This window comes from Phyllobates terribilis, unplaced genomic scaffold (assembly GCF_046119375.1).
Source record: "Phyllobates terribilis strain yellow unplaced genomic scaffold, ASM4611937v1 Scaffold_79__1_contigs__length_6888602, whole genome shotgun sequence".
In the NCBI taxonomy this organism is placed as follows: domain Eukaryota; kingdom Metazoa; phylum Chordata; class Amphibia; order Anura; family Dendrobatidae; genus Phyllobates; species Phyllobates terribilis.
Genome location: NW_027362839.1, coordinates 4,101,012 through 4,108,879, shown reverse-complemented (window position 1 = coordinate 4,108,879; position 7,868 = coordinate 4,101,012).

Below are 7,868 nucleotides of genomic sequence, written 5' to 3'. Positions count from 1 at the left end.
TTTTTCTGAGACCCGTAACATTTTCGTTTTTCGGGTTGATGGAGCTGTGTGGGGGCTTATTTTTTGAAGGGCAAGAGGACTTTATTGATAACATTTTGGGACACATATGACATGGTCATCGCTTCTTACAGGGTTTTCTGTAGTATTGTGGCGAACGAAAAAAATGCAATTTTGGCTTTTTGAATTTTTTTCTGTGTTCTCTGATCGTTTGTTTTTTATATTTGGATAGATTGTATTTCTCTGAAAGAGACCATACCACAAATGTGTATATTTTTATTATCTTTATTTTTAGTGGGAGGTGAGTTGAACGTGTGGGGTTTTAATATTTTACACTTTTTTTTTTTTATTTTCACTGCATTTGTATACATTATCTGATTGCTTGTGCTATATACAGCGATACCACAGTAATGCTCCATATAGCAAAATCACGGTCTTCTTTACAGCCCAAATGAAGCTTTATGATGACAGGCACGGAGGCTTCAGCAGACCCCCGGATGTCATAGCAGTCCATCTGCGCCCTGTGATCGCGTCACAGGAGCGCCGGTGGGCGCATGGAACGATGCGTCCCAATGCCGGTGCACTGTTAATGCTGCTGTTAGAGATTGACAGCAGCACTGAACAGGTTAACAGTGGTGGGCAGATCTTCGCTCCACTCGCAGCTCTTAGAGGCAGGTCCTGGTTGTTTGTCACAGCCATTATCTGCCATGTACGGGGCGAGCTGACTCTGCTCCATACACCCGCTACTGACTTATACCAGACATGTACGGCAGATGTTGGTAAGGAGTTAAAGCGGTTGTCCAGCTTTGCGGCCATTTGTTTTTTTTACTTTAATGCAAGTATTTGGGGCTAAAATTGATTTCCGTTATTGAGTTTCATTAAAAATGTTGCCTTCTGTAGCATCTGTGCTGCACTGTCTATTCCTGGCTGCAAAATTAGCTAACTGAGAATCTATCAGTGAGCTCCTTCTGACAGTCTTAAGGGAGAGTGTGTAGATCTTTCATCTGTTTTTTTTTCCTGAGTGCCTTTTAGCTGATCTATGCCCAAAGAAAACATGAAACTTGAATGTGCAGGGAAGCAATAAGTCTGTAATAACCAGTGAAAAATGAAATCTAAATGTAAAAAATTACTTTTAGTAGTAAATACATGGACATAAGAAAATACACACTGCTCAAAAAAATAAAGGGAACACTTAAACAACAGAATATAACTCCAAGTAAATCAAACTTCTGTGAAATCAAACTGTCCACTTAGGAAGCAACACTGATTGACAATCAATTTCACATGCTGTTGTGCAAATGGAATAGACAATAGATGGAAATTATTGGCAATTATCAAGACACCCTCAATAAAGGAGTGGTTCTGCAGGTGGGGACCACAGACTACATCTTAGTACCAGTGCTTTCTGGCTGATGTTTTGGTCAATTTTGAATGTTGGTTGTGCTTCCACACTCGTGGTAGCATGAGACGGACTCTACAACCCACAGAAGTTGCTCAGGTAGTGCAGCTCATCCAGGATGGCACATCAATGCGAACTGTGGCAAGGAGGTTTGCTGTGTCTGTCAGCGTAGTGACAGATGTGACAGAGTTTGGAGACGCCGTGGAGAGCGATCTGCTGCGTCCCCGCACCAGCATATTGTCTCACAAGGGGCCTGAGGATCTCATCTCTGTACCTAATGGCAGTCAGGCTACCTCTGGCGAGCACATGGAGGGCTGTGGGGCCTCCAAAGAAATGCCACCCCACACCATTACTGACCCACTGCCAAACCAGTCATGCTGAAGGATGTTGCAGGCAGCAGATCGCTCTCCACGGCGTCTCCAGACTCTGTCACATGTGCTCAGTGTGACCCTGCTTTCATCTGTGAAGAGCACAGGGAGCCAGTGGCGACTTTGCCAATCCTGGTGTTCTGTGGCAAATGCCAAGCGTCCTGCACGGTGTTGGGCTGTGAGCACAACCCCCATCTGTGGACATTGGGCCCTCATACCACCCTCATGGAGTCAGTTCTAACCGTTTGTGCAGACACATGCACATTTGTGGCCTGCTGGAGGTCATTTTGCAGGGCTCTGGCAGTGCTCCTCCTGTTCCTCCTTGCACAAAGGCGGAGGTAGCAGTCCTGCTGCTGGGTTGTTGCCCTCCTAAGGCCCACTCCATGTCTCCTGGTGTACTGGCCTGTCTCCTGGTAGCGTCTCCAGCCTCTGAGCACTACGCTGACAGACACAGCAAACCTCCTTGCCACAGCTCTCACTGATGAGCCATCCTGGATGAGCTGCACTACCTGAGCATCTTCTGTGGGTTGTAGAGTCAGTCTCATGCTACCACGAGTGTGAAAGCACAACCAACATTGAAAAGTGACCAAAACATCAGCCAGAAAGCACTGGTACTGAGATGTGGTCTGTGATCCCCACCTGCAGAACTACTCCTTTATTGAGGGTGTCTTGATAATTGCCAATAATTTCCATCTATTGTCTATTCCATTTTCACAACAGCATGTGAAATTGATTGTCAATCAGTGTTGGTTCCTAAGTGGACAGTTTGATTTCAGAGAAGTTTGATTTACTTGGAGTTATATTCTGTTGTTTAAGTGTTCCCTTTATTTTTTGAGCAGTGTACATAAAAAAATTACTGCAGCTTTAATGCTATTTATTACATCTCAGGTAACTTTGTGACTAACTATAAAGCATCAAAAATACCAAAAAGCTTAAATCTCCAATGGAAGCCAATAGCACCAGTGAGAACACGGCATAAGCTTAATCTAAAGGAAGAGGGGGACATTATTCACTCCAGTTTCCTGCGGCCCCTCGGGAGTATAGGTTGCTGCACGGTAGTCTGCATTCTGTGTAAAGCAGGAAAAAACACTTTTACTTAGCGGTCAGTAGTGGCGCTCTGTCAATTGAGGATTGCTCCTAATATCTGGTTGCGTTTCCTGAGAAGAGGACAGCAGAAGAGGACAGCAGAAGAGGACAGCAGAAGAGGACAGCAGAAGAGGACAGCAGAAGAGGACAGCAGAAGAGGACAGCAGAAGAGGACAGCAGAAGAGGACAGCAGAAGAGGACAGCAGAAGAGGACAGCAGAAGAGGACAGCAGAAGAGGACAGCAGAAGAGGACAGCAGAAGAGGACAGCAGAAGAGGACAGCAGAAGAGGACAGCAGAAGAGGACAGCAGAAGAGGACAGCACAATCGATCCTACAACATAAAGGAAGAAGCAGAACAACATCTGCCATTACATCAAAAGGTATTTGAGAGGAAAGAAGAACACCATGTGGACCATCCTGCTGGGACCTCTCTGCCGATATCATCATACGGCAATACCGGCTGGTAAGTAGAAATCCACCAAAGTAATAATAGCAGGATAGTAGTAATCTAGTGGTAGTATATCAGTATTCGTGTAATTTGAGTAATAATACTAGTGATAATAGTAAGAAAGTCATAAAATAACAGTAGTAATAGTAGTAGGTAGAATAGCAGTGTGATCCAGGGTTCTAGGACTGATCGCCTTTTCTCGGGGTCAAGAAGGAATTTTTCCGCTGTGACGCAAATTGACTGAAGGTGTCCTGAGGTTTTTGCCTTCTTTTGGATCAACACTGTAGGTATAGGGTAGTATTAGTAGTAATAGGAAAGAAGAATAATACTGTAATAAGATAACAGGATAATAATAATATAAACTAGTTATATCTATAGAAAGAACAAAGAGTAAATAAAAATAATTATAGACGTAGTTCAATCAATACTGTAATATTAAATAGTTATAGAAAAGTTAGAGTAGTACTTTAATAAGAAAGCAGGACATAAGACAAAATATATAAAAAAAATTATATTAAAAACTGTAGCAGTACATTTAGTACAGTAATAGTAATTACATAACTAGTAACATAATTAGGTTTGATCGTCTTTTCTCGGGGTCAAGAAGGACTTTTTCCCCTGTGACACAAATTGGCTGAAGGTGTCCTGGGGTTTTTGCCTTCTTCTGGGTCAACACTGTAGGTATAGGGCAGTATTAGTAGTGATAGGAAAGAAGAATAATACTGTAATAAGATAGCACAATGTTAATAATAACCATCTCAAATAGTTAGATTTATAAAAACAAATTAAAATAACTCCAGTAGTACAATAATTAGCGTAATATTATATAACTTGTAATAACATTATTAGGTTTGATCCAGGGTCCTAGGACTGATCGCCTTTTCCATAGGTCAAGAAGGAATTTTTTCCCCTAGGAAACATATTGGCGTTAGGTGTCCTGGGGTTTTTGCCTACTTCTGGATCAACAGCTTTAGGCAAAGGGATTTTAGTAATACCATTATTAGAATCACAAGTATAATAAAAAAATTAGAATTAAATTTTTTAAATTAGTGTTATAACAGTTACAATTAATTGCATTATTGCAATAATAATAAATAGTAAAAATGGTGGTAATAATAATACAAAAAACTAGTCCCAGTTACTAAGTTAGTGTAGTGTTAGTGTAGGGACCCATCTGAAGAGGTCGCCTTGACGTTGGCAGATGGGCTCGCACAATTTGCTCAAAATGTGCGCTAAGAACCTCATATTTCTATGTACAGGAGATCTAGCAGTAATTCCATTCAGGAGATAGATATCTGTGTACACACACACACACACACTTTGTTATATAATTTTGTGCAGCACACAGGGCAGGTATACAGGTACAGGGCGAGAGTGTTACAGTGATATTATAACTCGGCCTTAAGGATAAAATGCTGATAACTACAGATCCTGGAAACACATCTGAAACTAGACCTTGTAAGTAACTGGTTCCCAGCTAGTGGTGAATATGTACAGGGCAGTCCGGTACCAGGACCCGCTCTATAGGACACATTATCATCAGGCAGGTCCTGTCAGGGCTCTTACAAGATCTGCGGCAGAAGTGTGGCTGTATAACACAGTCCTGCTCCTGCCTCAGCCACCGACAGTGGAGCCAACCCTGATACTGGCAGCTTAATCCACTGTATGACACAGTAGGGGGCTTCCACAGCATTTAGGCACTTTAGACTGGAGAGGGAGGCGCGATCATGGTGCCGATGAGTTTCTATGGCAGCTGAGATCTAACAATGGACCCCATGACGGCCATCTTACTGCTCCTATTAGACCCCGGCTGAGGAAAGGCTTATGAGGACACCGGTCAGACTTATGTCGCCTGCTCTGCACATATTAGAAATGCCTAGGGCTGATTAGTTTGCCATTTGTAAATCTGATCCAGCAGTGCTGGGCTACCACTGATGTGATCAGGGCTATTGAGCTCCTAGATTGGGCAGAGGAGCTCAGTCTTCAGCAGGAGCTGGCCGAGGAGAACGGAGCAACTTGCATGGGGCTGCTGCATAAGAAGCAACTCACAAGGTGGAGATTTACCCGGAGACGTGGTGCCCGGGCTGTGATCGGCTGTGCAGGCTGCATAGTCGATGCCTCCTAGGACCCGAACTTCACCCCAAACAGGCACAGCAGAGCTCGGACCGACAAAAGTTCTTTTGCATTGGAGGAGAGACCCTTTTCGATATCTGACCAGGTCCCCTGGGCTCCCCACCCTCTGGGACTCGCATCTGTGGTAATTGTGCTAGTGACCCCAAGTACCCAGGGAACCCCTCGAGATTGGTGGCAGGATGATCCTAACCTCTATAAAGATTTTACTGACCGGGGTGATAAGGACATCTTCCCTTCCAAGTGCCCCTTAAGAGAAACTTCATTATGTAGCAGATCCCACTGTAAAACCCTGGAATGGTATTGTGCTCACAGAACCCCTGGGAAGCACGATGTCAGGGTACCCAACAGGTACATTGCACCTCCAAGGGACATGACCGAATTTGCTATGGCTTTCTTCACCTGGCCCCTCATTTATCGTATTTTAGCTTCCGGGAGGTAGCATTCTTGAGATTCGCAATCCCCAAAAACTGCTGAACTGTTGAGTAATCTGGATCGTGTGCTCGCGATTCCGGACGAAATCCGTGACACAGTGACGGCAGGGTGAGATATTGCGTGATCTCCCCGGTGTCGTCTCTGAGGAACCCCTGACGCTGTGCATTAAAAAGAATATTGCACAGTGACAAGATCCTGCTGAGCAACTGAGAGTTAGAATTGACAACCGACACATGCGCAGAGTAGCAGGGACTAGCCCAGCCCCTGAAACAGGCATCACTGATGACGCTTCATTCAGGGTGGGGAAAGAGGCAGCAGCAGGGACCGCAGCCTCTGCTCCTGATCACGTCCGTCTTCATATCCCAGGATGCACTGGGGATTTTCAAACTAAATGTTATCAAACAGGAAGTTGGTAAAAAAAACAAATGTATACACACATACAAACACACCCCAGTTAGATAAATTTAGATTAACTTTTAATTAAAGTATATTAGAAAAGCAATTACCGTATTTTTCGGACTATAAGACGCACCGGACCATAAGACGCACCTAGGTTTTAGAGGAGGAAAATAAAAAAAAAATTAAGCAAAAAATTGTTCATGATGCACTTTTAAGGGGAAGAGGGGTCTTCTGCTGACACTGGTATAGGGGTAATACCCAATTCTGACAATATCCCCTATCCTGGTATATATGCCCAACCCCCTTCCTTTTATACGTGGCCATCATCCCCATCCAGGTACGCATGGCGGCCATCATCCCCGTCCAGGTACGCACGGCACCCCTCATCCCCGTCCAGGTACGCACGGCACCCCTCATCCATACCCTAATATGCATGGTCCCCCTAATCCCCATCAGGCTGCACATAAAAAAAAAAATAAATAAACACTTATACTCACCTTTCTTCTCTCTCCTCCTGTCTGCCCGCACTGATCTCTCCATGTGAGCCGCACGTCACTGCCATGCGCAGCTCACATGGAGAGATCAGCTGCCGGAAGTCACTGCTCCCCACGCCGGGTCTGTGTGCGCGGGGAGCAGGGACTTCACTCTCCTTCATAGCCGGTACACAGCTTAGCCGCGCTGCGGCTCCTGCTGGGCTATAGCGTGTGCCCGCTTATTAAAAGGCATGAATATTCACCCCCTCCCCACGCCCATAGGCGTGGAGAGAGGTTGAATATTCATGCCCTTTAACAGCGGGCATAGGCGATTCCGGCAGCAGCAGGAGCCGCAGCGCGGCTACACTGTGTGCTGCTATTAAGGAGCATGAATATTCAGTGCTCCCCACGCCCCATGGGCGTGGGGAGCAGTGAATATTCATTTTCTTTAGCAGCGGGGACAGTGTAGGCCGCTGCCTCTTGTGCCCCGCTCCTCCACCGCTACAGCTCCCCCCACATACATACATACATATACACATATACACCCCCCCCAACATTCGGACTATAAGACGCACCCCCCATTTTCCTCCAAAATTTGGAAAATGGAGGAAAAAAGTGCGTCTTATAGTCCGAAAAATACGGTAGATTATTAAATTAAATAGAGATTTAGGATTAAATCAGTGTTGGTTTCGGACAACCTCTTTAAATTGTTAATTGAAATCAAAACAGTTCCCCGTTGTATTAATAAGGCAGTGATTCCAACTGTATTACCACTGGGAGACCCCCAACTCACACTCCTATTTCCCGAGTGCCTTCCACGCCAAGCTTGGTTATGGAGGCTTTGGATTACCATCCATACTGTTCAGCACAGATCATGCTTCTTATGTCTTCATCGATCCCCCAGAACACAGCCCTGCATTACAGCGTCCTTCAGGCTTTGTCCAATTATTTTCTCCAAATCTGTTTGCCGATCAGTGGCAAGAGGCTGTTGAGCTACTCAATCTCCATGTTCCTTTGGAAAATTGGCACATTCTTGCATATAACAGTAGAGAATGGCCAAATCTTACGGAGACACTGGTAGATCGCAACGAAACATGGAGAGAGCAGATGTTCAGCAGTGAACTTGGAGTCTC